A 13,238-nucleotide genomic window follows, 5' to 3' on the forward strand; every position below is an offset into this window, starting at 1 on the left:
CTCTGCCCTGCCCCTGATCCCCACAGCCTGACCTGTTTTCTTCATCCCTGCATTGCCAGGGACTTTCTGGGGCAAGGGAGTTCTGCTCTGGCTATGGAGGGAGGTCCAAGTGCAGCCACTGGAGTGGGAACCACAACTCATCAGGTGTGTGTCCTTTGAGGGATCAGGAACTGGTGGGACTCAGAAGCACAGAAAGTTTCTCTTCATGGGCAACAGACCACAGTTGAACGGAACACATTTTAATAACAATCTTGCTCTTCCCTCAGCTTTGTGTAACGTCCCAGCAGCATCTTATGAGTCCACCATCCACAAGTGATTTGTATACGAAAAATAATTTTAGACAAATATGGTTCTGTGATAGATATAAACAAATTAAGTTCTTGTATCAGGATGCTCATCCTGGAGTGGGGGCAAAACAACTCCAACAATTCCTGATTTGCAAAGCTGTCAGTGGTGGATGGAGAAGGGAGGTCAGGCTGCTCTTGGTGTTGAGGAAATTCTGAAACCAACCTGACTCATTTCATCTCCTCCTGTCCTGGCTGCTCTCCCCTCTTTCCCCTCCCACCCATTGGCTTTTGTCTCCCACCAGGTCCCCGGTGAAGAGCCTGGCTCTGTGTTCTCCATCACCTCCTCGCTGTCACTGCCAGGCTGGAATGAGGAGCCTCTCAGCCTTCCCTGCTCTGGGCTGGACAAGCCCAGCTCCCTCAGCCTCTGCTCACAGCCCAAGGGCTCCAGCCCCACCTTGGAGGCCCTTCCCAGACCCTGCTCCAGCTGCCAGGCATCTTTCCTGCCCTGGGGAACCCAAACCAGGCCACAGTCACCTGGATAATCCACATCCTTGGTGTCCTGGTCACACAACCCTGGCCCCATGTCAGGCTCTGGGGTGGATCCTGTGGAACATCCTTTGGTGGAGGCTGTGGCTCCAGGTGGGCTGGGGGGATACCCAGGGACAGGGAATCCGCTGGGCATGAACAGCACTGGACTTGTTGGGAGGAACTGTGAGCGGGAGCTGGGGTGGAGTGACCAACCCAGTGACCTCACACAGCCCTGCTGGGATGTCACACAGCCCCTCTGGGATGTCACAGCCAACTCTGTGATGTCATAGTCTGCTCTAGGATGTCAGACCTCTGCCCTGTGATATCACAGGTGGCTCTGTAATGTCACAGAAGCAGTCTGTGATGTCATAGCTGCTTCAGTGACCTCACATAACCCATTCTGTGATGTCACAGCCAACTCTGTGACCTCATGTTACCAGATGATAAATTGTCTGCACAAGGTGAGCTGACACCTGGAGCTTGTTCTCCAAAACCCCAGGCCTATGGAAAGCACACAATGCACAATTGTGTGAGAAGGGGAACTGGAAGTTCACCAGCCTCAGTGTCCGGCCAGCTCAGCCAGGCCCACTGGAACTTCTGGGTCCACGACCACCAGGGACCCCCAGAGAGACCCCCAGGACAGAAGAACACATGGGAAAAGGGGGGAAATATGTTAGTGATTTTGGGGAAATGATTATCCATCTGTGTGTCTAGTTCAGGACAACCAATGAATACGTGTGCAAAATACAGAATATAAACAGAAACTTTCATGCATTCAGCATGCACAGCTTTGGGAGGAACTGTCCCCTGTGCATTCAGATGAATAAAGAATGCTGCTTCTTAATGCTGCATTGGTGTTAAGGAGTTTTCTGTTTTACTGAATTTTTGGTGACACTCGACACTCCCACTCCCGAGGAAAACTGTGTCTCCTGCTGTTCACAAACAGAGAAGGGCTGGTGGCAGATGTGGGGCTCAGATGCTGCCTGGGGCACAGTGACCATGAAATAATCAAGTTTTCCATGTTCTATGAAAGAAGGGGCAGCAACAAAACTTCTGCACTAGAATTGGGAAGGGCAGACTTTGGCCTGTTTAGGATGCAGATTTGGGGCGTACCAAATCAGGTAGTGATTTTTTAAAAGGAAACAGCCCTTAAAAACAAAGGGGTCCAGAAAGGATGGACACATATCAAAAAAATAATCTTAGAAGGGGGAAGGAGCAGCCTGTCCCAGTGTGGCAAAAGATGAGCTGGTGAGGAAAATGACTGTCCTGGCTGTACATGGAGCTTTTGTTGGAACTCAGGGAAAAAAAGAGGGTGCATCACCTTGGAACAGAAGATCAGGAAACTTAAGAACTGTTTAAGGATATAGTTAGGTCACGCAGAAAGAAAATTTGAGAGGTGAAAACTCAATTAGAGCTTAACCTGGCCACTTCTGTGAAAAATAATAGAAAATTATTCTATAAAAAAATAATAGCAAAATATTGAATAAGGAGAGCCTTTACTCTTTATTGGATGCAGTGGAGAATATAGTAACTAAAGACAAGGAAAAGGCTGAGTTACTTAATACCTTGTCTGTCTTAATTTTCAATATTAGGACAGGTTGTGCTCAGGACGAGTGTTTTCCTGAGATGGTAGATGGGCACAGGAAGCAGAACAGCCCCTGTAATCCAGGAGGAAGCAGCTGGTGACCTGCTTAGCCACTGAGATGCTCACAGATATATGGGATTGGATGGGATCCATCCTAGGGGGATGAGGGAGGTGGTGGATGAGCTCCCCAAGCTGCTCTCCATCATTTTCCATCAGTCCTGGCTCAGCAGGGAGGTCCCAGAGGACTGGAGGTGCCAGAGTGACCCCATCCCCAAGAAGGCTGGAAGGAGGATCTGGGGAACTCCAGGCCTGTCAGCCTGACCTCAGTGCCCAGCAAGGAAATGGAACAGATCACCTTGAGTGCCATCCCAGGGCAGCCACAGGATGGCCGAGGGGTAAAAGCCAGCCAGCGTGGATTTCAAAATCTGAATTGATGATCTGGATGAGGGGAGTGAGTCCATCATCAGCAAAATTGCAGATGACACCAAGCTGGGTGTGAGTGTAGATCTGCTGGAGGGTAGGAGGGCTCTGGACAGAGGCCTGGACAGGCTGGATCCTGGGCCCAAATCCAACAAGGTCAGGATTAACAAGTCCAAGCACCAGCTCTTGCATTTTGGCCACAACATGCCGTGCAGCATGACAGGCTGGGGACAGAGTGGCTGGACAGCAGCCAGGCAGAAAGGGACCTGCAGGGACTGATGGACAGCAGGCTGGACATGAGCCAGCGATGTGCCCAGGTGGCCAAGAAGGCCAATGGCTGCTGGCCTGGATCAGGAATGGTGTGGCCAGCAGGAGCAGGGCAGTGATTCTTCCCCTGTGCTTGGCACTGGTTGTGCGGCACCTCAAGTGCTGTGTCCAGTTCTGGGGCCTCCCAATTTAGGAAGGACATGGAGGGGCTGGAGCGTGTCCAGAGAAGGGCAACAAGGCTGGTGAGGGGTCTGGAACACAAGTGCTCTGAGGAGCGGCCGAGAGAGCTGGGTTTGTTTATCCTGGAGAAGAAGAGGCTCAGGAGAGACAAGGCAGTGGCAAGGCACGGGTAGGACTTGATGATCTCCAAGGACTTTTCCAGCCTTGCTGATTCTGAGGTTCTCTGAAGCCACCCTTGGAGCAGTTGCAGGATGAGCCCTGGGCCTCCTCTTGAGAAGCTCCAGCAGCCCAGGTGCCTCAGCTTCTCCTGCCAGCCCCAAAGCCCATCCTGTCAGTCCTGCAGAGCCTCTGCAGCTCCTCCTCATTGCCCAGAACAGGGAGCCCCAGAGCCAGACACAGCAGCCCAGATGTACCCCACCCTGGCCTGTGGTGCCTCTGGCAAGGGAGCAGCAGGACGCACTGCAGGAGCCTGCAGACAATTCCTGCAGCACTTGTAGGATGATCCTGCTGCCCAAGGGACGTTCCCATGGTGCCAAGCCAGGAACTGCAATGGGGAGTGGGGCCAGAGAGGAAAGGGCAAACAGGGATGGGCTGTTTGCAGGGGGGGGAACAGGGGTGGGTGGGCAGTAGGAAGAAATTTGTATCAGGAAGAGTAATACAAGCAGAGGTGAAGCCAAGGAAATGCTCAGGGCAGTTTGGGGATGGCTGCCAGGCAGCCCTGATTCTGAGCAGCAGTGTCTGCAGTGGGACAGGAAACTACCAGCTGATGGGAACAAACTTTCTGGCTGACTGCAGAGGACAAAGCTGAGTGGTTTCCCTGGTGTTCCTCCAGCCCTTGCTGGCCCCAGGGGCTAATGGCATTTGTGCTCCCTCAGATTCATGTCCCCACACCAACAGCATGGGAATACTCCCCCCTGTTCTGTGCAATGCAAACAGGGGCTCCTGAGCCAGTGCTGCTGTGTCTGTGCCTGCAAGGGGTACCTGTGTGAGCTGGGGGAGAGGCCAGGGCTGCAGAGGAGGGATGTTGTTGGCAGCTCCATGAGGATGCTCTGGGACACTGCCCTGGGCTGTCCAGCTCATTGGGGGTGCATCAGCCCCTGCTCTGCTGCTCCTTCCCATCTCCCCCAGGGCCCTTGCAGAGCACCAGCCATGCTGTTTGCCCCCAGACTGCCTATGGCCTGCTCACAGTGGTTTTCTGTGCTGAGCATTGGCCTGGCTGTGTTCTTGAGAGAGCCCGGGCAAGGAGCCTGGAGCCCCCAGGACCTGGCCTGAGGCGTCAGGGCTGCCCCAGCAGTGCCCATGGCCTGTCCCTGCTGCTGCCCCAGCACTGCCCATGGCCTGTCCCTGCTGCTGCCCCAGCACTGCCACCCCAGGACTGTGCCCTGCCCTGAGAGCACTCAGGCCCTACAACAAGACCAGGGCCACCAGGGCAGTGGGGCAGGGCCACAGGAGAAGCACTGGCAACATGAAGTGCTGCTGGTCCTGGACACAGCTGCTGGGCCAGCACTGATCTGCCCCCAGCTCTGCACACAGACATTGTTGCTGCAGCTCCAGAGAAGGCAACAAAAGGGCCTCTCTGCAGAAAACTCTGCTGGGAGATCCTTTAGTTCCTTTAAAGCCATTGAGAGAACAGTTCTTTGTTGACATATTCTGGGGAAACAGTAAAAGTGGGAAGAAACAAAATGAGAAATGGCACAAGCAATGACATTTTTGTGAATAATGTTAAAAATGGAAATCACAGGAAAAAATCCCACAACCAAATCCAAAAAGAACCGTTCAAAGATTACTTTTATTACAAATGATTTACAGAAATTGACCATCAGTTTAATGTTCCTGAAAGCATCCAGTCATCAGTCTCCACACTGCAGCCCTGAGCTCCTGGTTCCTCAGGCTGTAGATGAGGGGGTTCAGGGCTGGAGGCACCACCGAGTACAGAACTGACAGGGCCAGATCCAGGGATGGGGAGGAGATGGAGGGGGGTTTCAGGTAGGCAAATGTAGCAGTGCTGATGAACAGGGAGAGCACAGCCAGGTGCGGGAGGCAGGTGGAAAAGGCTTTGTGCCGCCCCTGCTCAGAGGGGATCCTCAGCACATCTCTGAAGATCTGCACATAGGAGAAAACAATGAACACAAAACAGCCAAATACCAAACAGGCACTTACAGCAAGAAGCCCAAATTCCCTGAGGTGGTATTTGGAGCAGGAGAGCTTGAGGATCGGGGGGATTTCACAGAAGAACTGGCCCAGGGCATTGCCATGGCACAGGGGCACGGAAAATGTATTGGCTGTGTGCAGCAGTGAATAGAGAAAGCCACTGGCCCAGGCAGCCACTGCCATGTGGGCACAAACTCTGCTGCCCAGGAGGGTCCCGTAGTGCAGGGGTTTGCAGATGGACACGTAGCGATCGTAGCACATGATGGTGAGGAGGAAATACTCTGCTCCAATGAAGAACATAAAAAAAAAGAGCTGAGCAGCACATCCTTTGTAGGAGATGTTTCTGGTGTCCCAGAGGGAATTGTGCATGGCTTTGGGGACAGTGGTGCAGATGGAGCCCAGGTCAGTGAGGGCCAGGTTGAGCAGGAAGAGAAACATGGGTGTGTGCAGCTGGTGGCTGCAGGCTACGGCGCTGATGACGAGGCCGTTGCCCAGGAGGGCAGCCAGGGAGATGGCCAGCAAGAGGCAGAAGTGCAGGAGCTGCAGCTGCCGTGTGTCTGCCAGTGCCAGCAGGAGGAAGTGGCTGATGGAGCTGCTGTTGGACATTTGCTGTGGCTGCACATGGGTACCTGTTCATGAAGGAAAAGACAGTGAAAAGTCAGGGGAGATACCGGTAACCAAAATCAAAGACATTTCCCATACACCGTTCTCTGTCAAGCACATGGACAAGTTTCTGTGTTTAAGAATTCTGGGAGTTTTTTGGTAAGTTTCCCTGTCTCTTCCCTGGGTTCCTTGGATATCAGAAACCCTCAGCATTTATGCTGCCTCCAGGGAGAACAGAGCAAGTTCTGTGAGGCAAAGTGATGAGTGGAGAGTGAGGGGAGATGGTCTGTCATGATGTCCTGTTCAGAATTTCCCTGGGTTTTAACCTCTCTCAGGTGGAGGGTGATCACCTTCCCATCCTTCCCCTAAAATGGCACCAGGCACTCCTGAGTGTGGATCGATCCACCACAGCACAGCTCCACATTTGTAGCCAAGGACTCACTTTGCTCATTTCACCAACCCAGCAGCATTTTCAGTGTCACAACACCTCTGCCTTTTCCCATCAATCTTATCACTCAGAGATGCTCTAAGACAGGTTTGCATCCTGGATTGGACTGAAATCTCAGGGACACTTCCAAGTGTCCTTATGATGGCATTGGATGAAGGGAGATGCAGCTTCTTCCCTGGCTGCACTGACAGCATTGCCCAGAGCCAGGCACTGGGGACAGTGTCACCCTGAGCCAGCTGCGCCCCCTGCCAGAGCCCCCAGGGCTGGGCAGCTGCTCCCAGCCCTGTGCTCTGCGGAGGGAACTGGGCCCGGGGCTGCAGAGCTGCCCCACGGCTCTGCTGCAGCACTGCCTGTACAGGAGGGGCTGCATGCCTTGGAGCCCCAGCCCTGAGGGCAGAGGCTTGGCTGGGGAGACAGGAGGGAGGGGGCTGTTCAGAGGGAGGGGCTGCACTGCAGGGGATCCTATGGGCATCTCTAAACTCTTTTTCCCACAGCATTTCTGGGTTTTGTTTTCTCTCCTTCCCTGATCTTCTCTCTGCTTCCTGGAGATTTTCTTCCTGCAGGTTTTTCCCTGTGCCTGATCTCTCCCTGCCAGCACTCACAGACCCCAAATCTCTGTGCACTCTCCTTGGCCCGACAGAACCCTGCCTGTTTGCAGGGCACTGGCTGGGGGCAGGCTCTGTTTGCAGCTTGGATAAAGGATAGGTCAGTCAGAACCTGATGGGACCAGCAAAGGTCATGCTGGTGCTGTCCATGGGCAGAGGGGATGAAAGCACATTAGGAATCTTCTATGAACCTACTGGTCACTCAAAGTAACAATTCGGATGTCTCAGACACTTGACAAAAATAAAAATCTATAATTCACACAGCCTTTAATGTTTAACACTCCCTCCTGACATGCTCCAATAGTAGGAATCTGAATAGAGAGGTTTTGTAAATGTCTTCATTTTTATAAAAATTCTTGTCTTGGGAATATTCTATGGCTATCAGAACCCCTCAGCATGTCAGAGCTACATGAGCATTTCACCTCCCCTGCATCAGAAATACTCAGAGTTGTACTCACAGAGTCTGCAGGCATTGAGATGTTGCAGCTTTAGGAGATCACTGCAGGAGCTGCAGCTGCTCTGTCCTGCAGGCAGAGGTTCCTGTGCCAAGGGCTGGCAGTGATTCTGCCCCGGGCACTTCTCAGCACCTTCCCAGCCCTGACTGATTGAAGCTCTCTGTGCCTCTATGCTGTGCCCAGGCTGGCTGCAGGCAGTGCTCCAGCCCTGCTGGGCTGGGAGAAGAGCTGCTTATCAAGAGAAATGTACTTTTGAAGCTCTTCTTGGTGTCCAGGAGCTGCCTCTGTGCCAGGAGCCTGGCCCAGCTCAGCAGCACAGACACAGCACACGGACTTTAATGAGCCTCTGGGGCTTTGTGCTGAGGGCCTGATCATCAGTCCCTGAGAGGGAGCTGAAGAAACCTCTGCAGAACTCCAAGTCAGAATCCAACTCCAAAGTTTCTTGGACTTTTAATGGGTCCCACTGAGCGACACAACTGAGAAAGTGTCCCCAGGCACCAGGCAGAGCAGAGAACTGAAGGCAGTGATGACAGGTGGGGACAAAGAGAAGCCAAGTCTTGGTGCCCTGGGGCACAGCAGGATCTGGGTCACCAAGGGCTGTGAGGAGACACCTTGTCCTGAGGCACTGGGACCTCCTGGCACAGCCCCAGCCAGGCTGGGCACTCTCAGCCCCTTGTCCTGCCCTCTGCATGCCCCGCTAGCCCACATCCCAGTGGCCTCAAGGATCTGCTGGAAGGAGTCCCTGGGGAGCCTTGCTCAGAAATGGCCCTGGGGGCTTCTGGATGCTCCCAGGGATTGCAGGTTTTTCAAAGGACTTTAGGTTTGGCTTTTCAGCTTGGAGTCTCTGAGAGGCCTGTGCAGTCATGGCCTCCAATTATCTGCTGTAATTAGTCCCTGGAGAGGCTTTGTCAGTAACAACACTCAGTGGGGCTCATTAATGCTTCAAGATACTTCAGTTCTTTTAAGGTACTTGGTGTTTCCCTTTTGACAGAGACTCCGTAAGAGTTTTGTGCAATCATGGCCCCAATTATCTGCTTTAACGAGTCCCTTGAGAGCTTTGTACTGACACTCAGTGGAGTTCATTATTACTTTGATATACTAAAATTTTTTAAGGTACTTTGGAATTGCCCTTCCTCACTGAGGCTTCTGAGAGGTTTTTGTGCCATCCTGGCCACCAATTCTCTCCTCCAAGGAGCCCATGAGGAACCTGTGTTGGGGATGGGCATCAGTGGGACCTATTCATGCTTTAAGACACTTTGAGGTTTTTTTCTGACTTTGACGCCTGGAAAGGTTTGTGCAATCTCCTCTCAGGCCCTGAGGTTCAAGGGCTCAGCTCCAAATGCACCACAGGGCTCATTAGGATCAAGCAAATCCAGTATGGCTTTGATTCCCATCTTCCGTGCCTATGTGGCTGCTACCCATAGTTGGTGTATCTTAGGGGTGAGTACAGAGGCCAACTCAGTCCTGCCCTCCAGTCCCTGTTGTATTAAAAGGCAACTGAAGAGTTATAGAGGTCAGGTCTGACCTTTTGTCCCTACCTTACCATGCCTACGGGGTTGCTACCCACAGCAGGGCTATGGAACATTTTGGTAGCAAACTAAGGGGCCAACCCAGTCTCGCCCTCCTTCCTTTGTCCTATTTTCTTGAAGAAGCCATCCCATTACCTTTTACTGTCCCTTGTGTACTTCCCCTCAACAAATGCTGGTAATTCTCACCAATTAAAACAGGAAGACAGTTCTCAAACTGCTTGGTGGAAGCTTGAGTCTACTTTTGGGGCGTCTTGGTGTCTTTCTGGATATCTTTCAGTCTCTGCTTGAAAGTCAATCTTGTTTCACTCAGCCTGGATGTTAGTGTCCACTCTTTGGGTTCTTCTACTGGGCCTTTGACTCTGTTGGCATGAGTCCATCCACGCTCTGCAGTCTGCACGGCCGATTCAGTGGTGAGTTGTACCTGGAAGGGACCTTCCCACTGAGGAGTTAGAGGCTGATCTATCCATAACCTAAACATCACCCAATTCCCAGGATTAATATTATGGATTCTGAAATCCAGGATAGTAGCTTGAGGAATTGCCCCTTTACGTCTTAGCCCTTCTAAGGTTTGTGCTATAGACATAACTAATTTCTTGGCATTGGCTTCCCCTTCCTCATAGGTGGCAACCTTCTGGGGTGAGGTCAAGAAGGGTAACCCAAACATCATTTCATAGGGTGAGACCCCCAAATCTGACCGGGATGGGGTTCTAATCCTTAATAAGGCCAAAGGGGGACATATTATCCATGACATTTGGTTTTCAATCATTAGCTTAACTAGAGCTCTTTTAAGAGTTTCCTTCATTCTCTCAACCCAACCGGAACTCCGTGGATGCCATGGAGTGTGTAATTCCCATTTTACTCCCAGGGTCTGAAAAACTTTCTGCAGTATCTTCGATGTCAAATAAGTTCCCTGATCTGAATCAATCTTGTTTGCCATCCCATACTGGGGAATGATTGATTCTAGAAGTGTTTTACATTGGCACTGGTTTTCACAGTGTGTACCACCTCAACCCAATGAATCACATGATCTCCTATCACTGGCAAAAACTTCCACCGTTGTACGTGGGAAAGCTCGGTAAAGTCTATTTGGATGCTTTGGAAGGGCTGTAAGGCTAGTTCTCACCCTCCTCTTGGTATTTTCATCATGATTTTTTTATTCACCTGTTGACATATCACACACCATTCAGTTACTTGCTTAGCTATTCTGAAAATTCCTATGCATCCCCAATCCCTTAGAAATTGATCACTTAGTGCTTGTGTACCCCAATGTATTGTTCCATGTATGCCTTCTAGCATTTTCCTGGCAAGGGGTTTCTTCAACATTTGCCTCCCATCTGCTAATCTCTACTTCCCTTTGTTATCTTTCCTGGCTCGTATTTTAAGAAGTTCTTCCTCTTCTGTCCCACTGAATATGGGGACTTTTTGCATTTCTTTCATGAGGGTTAATATTATTATTAGTTTTTCTGTCTCTATTTCAGTTGCATTTTTAGCTTCTAAATCAGTGTCTCAGTTTGGAAAGACAGGAGTCTGCTAAGGAAGGCAAGAGCCTCCCCTGAAATGGAGAATGTAAACCTTCCCCACCCCTCCGAATTGCTAGAAATTTTAAATTAAGGGTCTCTCAGGCAAAAAATATGGGGGCACAAAACAACAGTTCTTTAATAGGGAAGAAAATAAAAAGATAAAATAAACAATGCAGTACATTAGAATAACAGAGAACAACAGAGTCAGAACTCAACCTGACACCCTGTTGGTCAGGGTGCTGGTAGCAGTCCAATTGGAAATGCGGCTGCCGTCCTCTATTGGAACTCAGGACATCCCTCTGGGTGTCCGGAGTTGCTGGGACCCCTGCCAGGGGCTTCAGAGACCCTGGCATGGAGCCCAGAACACCTGTGAGTTCTGGGACCTGTGGAGCAAATTGCCATCTTTGTATGAAGACCTGCAAGCCACAGCAGTTTAATTAGTGTAATAATAAAATTATCACTGGGTGAAAAAGTAGATTTTGGAATTTTTAGAATGGGGGTTTTGGGGGTAAGATGGAGGGATTTGGGCAGGTCTAGTCTTCTTCTCTGCCTCCATCTTCTGCTGTGATGTTGGCACATTTAGATTGGTTTAGAGTAGGAACTCACTGTCTAGTATAGGTGATAGATATTGGAAAGTAATTGTAAACATGTTATACGCAGTTTTTAGTATAAAGAGATAACACCACCCTGGGGGCAGGCAGAGTGCCTGGAACTGTCCTGCTGGACTGATCTTGCCAGGGTGGGGGAAAATTTTTTTATCAATAAGAAATAATAAATACTTCTGAGACTGAAAACTGAAGAACTCCGACTCATCCTTCAATTGCGCGGGCCGAAGCAGAGACTTTTTACGCATCTCGGGGTCACAGATCTCTGCACCCTTTGAGAGTCCTCCTGGAGTGCCAGGTGTGGTTCTGCTGGAGCAGGGATCCTGTAGAAAAGGGTGTAGTCTTCCTCTGACAATCCAGTTGAAGAAGAGGCAGCTGCTGTTCCTCTGGGGAATCCAGTGGAGAAGCCGTGCAGTTATTCCAGAATCTCCAGATTATATCTGGGTAGCAACGCTTGGCTCCTCCCTCTGGGAAAAGCATCTCACCATGGCATGTTATAGTTCTTATCAGCCATGCAGTGACATTCAATAGCCTGTTATCAGCAGATGTCCCCTCCCAAGGGAGGAGTGTTTGTGATCACTGAGAGAGAGAGATAAGGAGAATTGCCCACTTGATAAAAGACAACTGCCATACAGATGGTAATAGAATTCATCTTGCTTGCAATCTGGAACAGTGGATTTTTTGGTGGATGATCAGCTGGGGCCTCTGACTGAAGGTCATCCCACATTTCCCATACTCGTAGGGCAGTTGCCTGGTGTGGATCCCCTGGTGGCAGATCAAGTCAGAGCGGCAGCTAAAGCTCTTCCCACATTCCCCATACTCGTAGGGCGGTTCCCTGGGGTGGATCCCCTGGTGGCAGATCAGGGTGAAGCTCCAGCTGAAATTCATCCAGCATTCCCCATACTCGTAGGGCCTCTCCCTAGTGTGAATGTGTTGGTGGATGACGAGGTGGGAGCTGCACCTGAAGCACTTCCCACACTCCTGACATGCATAGGCCCACTCCCCAGTGTGGATCATCTGGTGGCTGATCAGGTGGGAGCTCTGCCTGAAGCTCTTCCAGCACTCCAAAAACTTATGGGGCTTTTCCCTATCATGAAGCTGCTCATGGACCACCAGCTCCAAGCTCTGGCTCTATGCCCACCTTCCTGGCAAAGGGTGGGTCTTTCCTCCTCAGAGCACCCTGGGCTGGGTCTGGAGCCCTTCCTCGTGGGGGATCTCAAGAGATTTTCATCCCTGTTGGATTCCTGTGGCATGGAGCCACTCAAAAGGGCTTCTTCTATGAGGTTCTGCCATGGGGATTTGTCCTCCCTGATCTCCATCCTCAGCTCTTTCCCTGGGGGAGGAAGGACAAGGAGAGGATGGGATTTGCCTCCATGCCAGAGGGAAGGGGAAGGAGATCCACCCAGTGCATCCCCAGCAGGATGGCGTTCGCAGCAGTGTTGTCTTGCAGCTGGAGGCCATGTGGGCTGGGAGATGGAGCAGGAGAGAGGGGGAAAGGGGCATTGACTTCCTCCTCACCTGCCTGGGTGTTCTGTACAACTTCCTCTTCTCCACAGTCTCCTCCTCCATCTGGCCAAATTTTAGGAATGGGATATCCTGTTTTGGGAGGAAAAGAAGAGATAAGCACATTGAGTTTTGTACTGGATTGAAGGCAAACCTGGGGGAGAGTCTAAGCCAGAATTACAATTTAATAAGAAAATTAAGATCAAGGCAGTGATACAGAAACCCTGCTTTAAACTGACAGAGTCAGAAAATAATCTGACAGCCTGTTGGTCAGGGTGGTGGTAGCAGTCCCATTAAATGGTGGCTGCAGTCCTGTTGCAGTGATGAACATGATTCTGTCAAAGCAGTGATCCTGTAGAAGGGTCTGGTTTTCCTCTGAAGGTCCAGAGGTGGTTATGGAGCTCTTGTCCTCTGAGAATCCAGTAGGGAGCGTGTTTGCGGTGTTGCAAGCCTCAGATTATATCCAGGTAGGAATGCCTGGATCCTCCCCCTGGGCGGAGCATCCCACAATGGGAGGATGTAATTTTATCAGTCCTGCAGTGACACTCAATG

General features: G+C 51.0%; 1 pseudogene across 1 annotated transcript; it reads right to left on the reverse strand.

Annotated features, from left to right (window-relative positions):
- Window positions 1-5,117: 5,117 nt before the first annotated feature.
- Window positions 5,118-6,024, reverse strand: LOC311164307 (olfactory receptor 14J1-like; annotated as a pseudogene). The gene has a single exon. The product of its transcript is annotated as an olfactory receptor 14J1-like (transcript).
- Window positions 6,025-13,238: the final 7,214 nt, after the last annotated feature.

This window comes from Fringilla coelebs (genome assembly GCF_963513975.1).
Source record: "Fringilla coelebs genome assembly, chromosome: 31".
NCBI classification, from domain to species: domain Eukaryota; kingdom Metazoa; phylum Chordata; class Aves; order Passeriformes; family Fringillidae; genus Fringilla; species Fringilla coelebs.